The sequence below is a fragment of the Salmo salar genome, chromosome ssa15, assembly GCF_905237065.1.
Source record: "Salmo salar chromosome ssa15, Ssal_v3.1, whole genome shotgun sequence".
NCBI classification, from domain to species: domain Eukaryota; kingdom Metazoa; phylum Chordata; class Actinopteri; order Salmoniformes; family Salmonidae; genus Salmo; species Salmo salar.
This window is the reverse complement of record NC_059456.1, coordinates 107,647,858-107,655,199: the sequence shown is the minus strand read 5'-3', so window position 1 is coordinate 107,655,199 and position 7,342 is coordinate 107,647,858. Positions and strand designations below refer to the sequence as shown.

General features: G+C 52.5%; 1 long non-coding RNA gene across 1 annotated transcript; it reads left to right on the top strand.

Annotated features, from left to right (window-relative positions):
- Window positions 1–2,619: 2,619 nt before the first annotated feature.
- Window positions 2,620–7,212, top strand: LOC123727381 (uncharacterized). Its single transcript, XR_006759378.1, has 3 exons — window positions 2,620–2,681; window positions 6,636–6,824; window positions 7,100–7,212. It is a non-coding gene; the product is annotated as an uncharacterized lncRNA (long non-coding RNA).
- The last annotated feature ends 130 nt before the right edge of the window (window positions 7,213–7,342 follow it).

Here is a 7,342-nt window from a genome sequence, read left to right as displayed (position 1 = left end):
AGGGAGGGAGATAGGGGGAGAGAGAAGAGGTTGGAGGGAGATAGGGGGAGAGAGAAGAGGTTGGAGGGAGATAGGGGAAGAGAGAAGAGGTTGGAGGAGTTGGGGAGAGAGTGAGGTTGGAGGGAGATAGGGGGAGAGAGTAGAGGGTGGAGGGAGATAGGGAGGGAGATAGGGGGAGAGAGAAGAGGTTGGAGGGAGATAGGGGAGAGAGAGGGTGTGGAGGGAGATAGGGAGAGAGTAGGAGGTTGGAGGAGATAGGGGAGAGGAGGGTGGAGGGAGTAGGGAGGGAGAGAGGGGAGAGAGTAGAGGTTGGAGGAGATAGGGTGGAGAGTGGGGGAGGTGGAGGGGGAGTTAGGGAGGAGATAGGGGAGAGAGTGAGAGGGAGATAGGAGTTAGGGGAGACAGTAGAGGTTGGAGGGAGATAGGGGGGAGAGAGAAGAGGTTGGAGGAGATAGGGGAGAGAGTAGAGGTTGGAGGAGATAGGGGAGAGAGTAGAGGTGAGGGAGATGGGGGAGAGTAGAGGGGTGGAGGTGGGAGATAGGGAAGGAGATAGGGGAGAGAGTGAGGGAGAGTAGAGAGTTAGGGGTAGAGAGAGAAAGGTTGGAGGGAGAGTAGGGGAAGAGAGAAGAGGTTGGAGGGAGAGGGGAGAGAGTAGAGGTTGGAGGGAGATAGGGGAGAGAGTAGAGGGTGGAGGGAGATAGGGAAGATAGGGGAGAGAGAAGAGATTTGGAGGGAGATAGGGGGAGAGAGTAGAGGGGGTGGAGGGAGATAGGGAGGGAGATAGGGGGAGAGAGAAGAGGTTGGAGGAGATAGGGGAGAGAGTAGAGGGTGGAGGGATAGGGAGGAGATAGGGGGGAGAGGGGGAGGTTGGAGGGAGGAGGGAGTGAGGGTGGAGGGAGATAGGGGGAGAGTGGAGGTTGGAGGGAGATAGGGAGAGGGAGTAGAGGGTGGAGGGAGAGTAGGGGAGGAGAGGGGAGAGAGTAGAGGTTGGAGGGAGATAGTGGAGAGTGGGGGGGGGGTGGAGAGGAGTTAGGAGGGGGAGATAGGGGGAGAGTAGAGGAGATAGGAGGAGTTAGGGAGACAGTAGAGGTTGGAGTGGGAGATAGGGGAGAGAGAAGAGGTTGGAGGAGATAGGGGAGAGAGTGAGGTTGGAGGAGAGTAGGGGGGGAGAGAGTAGAGGGTGGAGGGAGATAGGGGAGAGAGTAGAGGGTGGAGGGAGAGAGGGAGGGAGGAGAGGGGAGAGAGAGAGGAGAGAGTTGGGGGGAGAGAGAAGAGGTTGGAGGAGATAGGGGAGAGAGAGGTTGGAGGAGATAGGGGGAGGAGAAGAGGTTGGAGGGAGATAGGGGGAGAGAGTAGAGGTTGGAGGGAGATAGGGAGGGAGATGGGGGAGTTAGGGAGGGGAGATAAGGGGAGAGTAGAGGTGGAGAGAGATAGGGGGAGAGAGTAGAGGGTGGAGAGGAGTTAAGGAGGAGATAGTGGGGAGGGGTGTGTGAGAGAGTTTGATGAAGCTTTGGGTATACAATCACCTTTGCAACTATAGCTCACAATGCTTTGTGTGTGTGTGTGTGTGTGTGTGTGTGTGTGTGTGTGTGTGTGTGTGTGTGTGTGTGTGTGTGTGTGTGTGTGTGTGTGTGTGTGTGTGTAGCAGCGATCTGTTCTGAGGCTGTAGTTTCTGGACGTGGATGGCGTGCAGCTCTCTCCTCGGCCAATCACACGCCCCACTCATCACTACCACAACCACAGGCCAATCAGGTACGAGTGTATTCTACACCAACGTCTCTCATCTGTCCTGTAAACTGGACATCTCATTCATCTCTAGAAATATTCTCTATTTTCTCTCCTCTCTCTCTCCCTCTCTCTCTCCCTCTCTCTCTCTCCCCTCCCTCTCTCTCTCTCCCTCCCTCTCTCTCCCTCCCTCTCTCTCTCCCCCCCCTCTCTCTCTCCCTCCTCTCTCTCTCCCCCTCCCTCTCTCTCCCCCTCTCTCTCCTCTCTCTCCCTCTCCCCCTCCCTCTCTCTCTCTCCCTCTCTCTCCCTCTCTCTCTCTCTCCCTCCCTCCCTCTCTCTCCCCTCTTTCTCTCTCTCTCTCCCTCTCTCTCTCCCCTCCCTCTCTCTCTCCCCTCCTCTCTCTCTCCTCTCTCTCTCCCTCTCTCTCCCCTCTCTCCCCCCCTCCCTCTCTCTCTCTCCCTCTCTCTCTCTATCTCTCTCTCTCCCCTCCCTCCCTCTCTCTCCCCCTCTTTCTCTCTCTCTCTCTCTCCTCCCTCTCTCTCTCTCCTTCCCTCTCTCTCCTCTCCTCCCTCTCCCTCTCAGCATGTAGAGATAGTGGGTAAGCCTCAACCTAGCCACTCCCACCCACCCTGCCACTCCCGGCACCGCGCACCAGTACCAACAATACCGTAAGACTGTGTGTGTGTGTGTGTGTACTGGAGAGAATGTGTATAGGAATGTCTCTCTGTGTGGGAGGTGGAGCAGATATGTGTTAGAGAGTGGTTTGAGTTTATTGATTCTTGCTCACAGATAAAACTGAAGAAATTCAGAATTGACATGATAATAAAGACAGATTTAAATACACGCGTTCTGATTTGTGTGTAGCTCGTTCCGGACGTGTCCACGTACCAGTATGAGGAGAGTTCTGGCTACTACTACAACCCTCTAACTGGACTCTCTACGACCCTAACTCACAGGTAGCATATACTCTACATTTAAGACCCTCTATCTGGACTCTTACTACACCCTCTATCTGGACCTACTACGACCCTCTATCTGGACTCTACTCCACCCTCTAACCGGACTCTACTACGCCCTCTATCTGGACTCTCTACGACCCTCTATCTGGACTCTACTACGACCCTCTACCGGACTCTCTCGACCCTCTAAACTGAACTCCACAACGACCCTCTATCTGGACTCTACTCGACCCTCTATCTGGACTCTACTACGACCCTCTAACTGGACTCTACTACGACCCTCTTAACTGGACTCTACTACCACCCTCTAACTGAACTCCACAACGACCCTCTAACCGGACTCTACTCGACCCTCTAACCGGACTCTACTACGAACTCTAACTGGACTCTACTACGACCCTCTAACCGGACTCTACTACGACCCTCTAACTGGACTCTACACCCCTCTATCTGGACTCTACTACGACCCTCTATCTGGACTCTACTACGACCCTCTAACTGGACTCTTCGCTAAACCCTCTAACCGGACTCTACTACGACCCTCTAACTGACTCTACTACGACCCTCTATCTGGACTCTACTACGACCCTCTATCTGGACTCTACTAAGACCCTCTAACTGGACTCTACTAAAGCCTCTATCTGGACTCTACTACGACCCTCTAACTGAACTCCACAACGACCCTCTAGCAGACTCTCTACGAACTCTAACCGGACTCTACTACGAACCTCTAACTGGACTCTACTACGACCCTCTATCTGGACTCTACTCGACCCTCTATCTGGACTCTACTACGACCCTCTAACTGGACTCTACTACAACCCTCTATCTGAACTCTACTAGACCTCTAACTGAACTCCACACAACTCTCTAACTGGACTCTACTACACCCTCTAACTGGACTCTCTACGACCCTCTAACTGGACTCTACTACGACCCTCTAACTGGACTCTACTACGACCCTCTAACTGAACTCTACTACGACCCTCACGACTCTACCACAACCCAACTGGACTCTACACACCCTCTAACTGGACTCTACTACGACCCTCTAACTAGACTCTACTCGACCCTCTAACCGGACTCTACTACGACTCTATCTGGACTCTACTACGACCCTCTAACCGGACTCTACAACACCCTCTTAACCGGATTCTGCTACTTGATCTAACCGGACTCTCTAGCCTCTAACCCGGACTCTGCTACGAGCCTCTAACTGGACTCTACTACGACTCTAACTGGACTCACTACGACCCTCTAACCGGACTCTACTACCACCTCTAACTGGACTCTACTAAACCCTCTAACTGGACTCTACTACGACCCTCTAACCGGACTCTATACGACCCTCTAACGGATTCTCTCACCCTCTAACTGGACTCTACTGACCCTCTATCTGGGACTCTACTACGACCCTCTAACCGGACTCTACTCGACTCTATCTGGACTCTACTACCCTCTAACCCGGACTCTCTACGACCCTCTAACCGACTCTACTACCCCTCTAACTAGACTCTACTACGACCCTCTATCTGGACTCTACTACAACCCTCTAACTGGACTCTACGACCTCTAACTGGACTCTACTACGACCCTCTAACTGAACTCTACACTCTACTACGACCCTCTAACTGGACTCTACTACGACCCTCTAACCGGACTCTCTGCGACCTCTATACTGGACTCTACTACGACCTCTAACCGGACTCTACACGACCCTCTAACTGGACTCTACTACACCCTCTAACTGGACTCTACTACGACCACTCTAACTGGACTCACCACAACCCTCTAACCGGACTCTACTGACCTCTATCTGGACTCTACTAACCCTCTAACTGGACTCTACTACGACCCTCTAACCGACTCTACTCGCCCTCTAACCGATTCTGCTCGACCTCTAACCGGACTCTACTACGACTCTAACCGGACTCTCTACGACCCTCTAACCGGACTCTACTACGACCCTCCCTAACTGGACTCTACTACGACCCTCTAACTGGCTCACTACGACCCTCAACGACTCTACTACACACCCTCTAACTGGACTCTCTACACCTCTAACTGGACTCTACTCGACCCTCTAACCGGACTCTACTACGACCCTCTAACTGGACTCTACTACGACCCTCTAACTGGACTCTACTACGACCCTCTAACTGGACTCTAACTCTACTACGACCCTCTAACTGGACTCTACTACACCCTCTAACCGGACTCTACTACGACCCTCTAACTGGACTCTACTCACCCTCTAACCGGACTCTTCTACACCTCTACTTGACTCTACTACTGACCCTCTAACTGGACTCTACTACGATCCTCTAACTGGACTCTCTACGAACCTCTAACCGGACTCTACTACCACCCTCTAACTGGACTCTACTCACTCTCTAACTGGACTCTTACGACCCTCTAACCGGACTCTACTCGACCCTCTAACTGGACTCTACTCGATCTAACTGGACTCTACTACGACCCTCTAACTGGACTCTACACTCTACTACGACCCTCTGAGACTGGACTCTACGACCCTCTAACCGGACTCTACGACCTCTAACTGGACTCTACTACGACCCTCAACGGACTCTACTCGACCCTCTAACTGGACTCTACTACGACCTCTAACTGGACTCTACTACGACCCTCTAACTGGACTCTACTAGACCCTCCTAACTCGGACTCTACTACGACCCTCTATCGGACTCTACTACGGCCCTCAACGGACTCTACTACGACCCTCTAACCGGACTCTACTACGACCCTCTAACCGGACTCTCTACGACCCTCTACCGGACTCTACTACGACCCTCTAACTGGACTCTACTACGACCCTCTAACTGGACTCTACTACGACCCTCTAACCGGACTCTACTCGACCCTCTAACTGACTCTACTACCACCCTCTAACCGGACTACTCTAACCGGACTCTACTAACCCTCTAACTGAACTCCACAACCACCCTCTAACCGGACTCTACTACGACCCTCGGCTCTACTACGACCCTCTAACTGAACTCTACTACGACCCTCTTTCTGGACTCTACTACACCCTCTAACTGGACTCTACTCGACCCTCTAACCGGACTCTACTATGAACCCTCTAACTGACTCTACTACGACCCTCATCTGGACTCTCTCGACCCTCTAACCGACTCTACTAAGACCTCTAACTGGGCTCTCCGACTACGCTCTAACCGTACTCTCTCGACCCTCTAACTGAACTCTACTACGACCCTCTAACCGGACTCTACTACGACTCTCTAACTGGACTCTACTACGACTCTAACTGGACTCTACTACGACCCTCTAACCGGACTCTACTACGACCCTCTAACTGGACTCTACTCGACCCTCTAACTGGACTCTACTACGACCCTCTAACTGGACTCTACTACGACCCTCTAACTGGACTCTACTATGACCCTCTATCTGGACTCTACTACGACCCTCTAACCGGACTCTACTACGACCCTCTAACCGGACTCTACTACGACCCTCTAACTGGACTCTACTACGACCCTCTAACTGGACTCTACTACGACCCTCTAACTGGACTCTACTACGACCCTCTAACTGGACTCTACTACTGACCCTCTATCTGGACTCTACTACGACCCTCTATCTGGACTCTACTACGACCCTCTATCTGGACTCTACTACGACCCTCTAACTGGACTCTACTACGACCCTCTAACTGAACTCTACTACGACCCTCTAACCGGACTCTACTACGACCCTCTAACTGGACTCTACTACGACCCTCTAACTGGACTCTACTACGACCCTCTAACCGGACTCTACTCGACCCTCTAACCGGACTCTACTACGACCCTCTAACCGGACTCTACTACGACCCTCTAACTGGACTCTACACGACCCTCTAACCGGACTCTACTACGACCCTCTATCTGGACTCTACTACGACCTCTCTCCTCTCCTCTCCTCTAGTACTACTATAACGGGGTCACTCAGCAGTATATGTACTGGGACGGAGAGAAGCAAACATATGTTCCAGCTCCCGCCCAATCAACAGCTGAGGCTGCCGTTGCCCCCGGTGATAAGTCCACCCCCCCTGATCCTCCCTCTGCTGCTCCTGGAGGCAAGGAGAAGAAGCCCAAAAACAAGACAGCTCAACAGGTAACACACACACACACACACACACACACACACACACACACACACACACACACACACACACACACACACACACACACACACACACACACACACACACACACACACACACACACACACACACACACACACACACACACACACACACACACACACACACACACACACACATACATACATACATACATACATACATACATACATACATACATACATACATACATACACCACAACACACACACACTAAGCTACATAGGTGTGCTAATGTGTGTTCTCAGATAGCAAAGGACATGGAGCGTTGGGCTAAGAGTCAGAACAGACAGAAGGAGAACGTTCGCTCTCTCCCTCTTCCTCCTCTTCCTCCTCTCCGTGACCCCTGGACCTCTATGGCTCCTCTCCTGGTTACGCCCGGGTGCCTGGACACGGTCGCCTTGACGACCGACGAGAGTCCGCCAGCGCAGACGCCGGTTATGCTGTCCTGGAGAAGAAGGTATCACACACACACAACACACACACACACA